Genomic DNA, 310 nt, shown 5'->3' on the forward strand with positions numbered 1-310 from the left:
GCGTTCACGGCACTGCCTGCTGGCTCCCCTTTGAGTCTTGTTTTTGACATGCCTCGTGGTCCACCGCTCAACATGTCCTTGGACGAGTAATCTCAATCCACCCTTAGTCATATTGCTGAGTTAGCTGCCTCCCTCGACTTCACGCATCGCGCTATAGCTCAGTCGAGTGATACAGCACGTCGCGTCGCCAGATACAGCCGGTCGCGCGCTGCTAAACCGGCGAATTTCGCCCTGGGTGACTACGTCTTGGTTACCATTATCGCGTCTCACCCGCCCAAGCTCTTTGCGCAATGGCGCAGGCCAAAACGTA

The sequence above is a fragment of the Aphanomyces invadans genome, assembly GCF_000520115.1.
Source record: "Aphanomyces invadans strain NJM9701 unplaced genomic scaffold supercont1.6, whole genome shotgun sequence".
NCBI classification, from domain to species: domain Eukaryota; phylum Oomycota; class Saprolegniomycetes; order Saprolegniales; family Verrucalvaceae; genus Aphanomyces; species Aphanomyces invadans.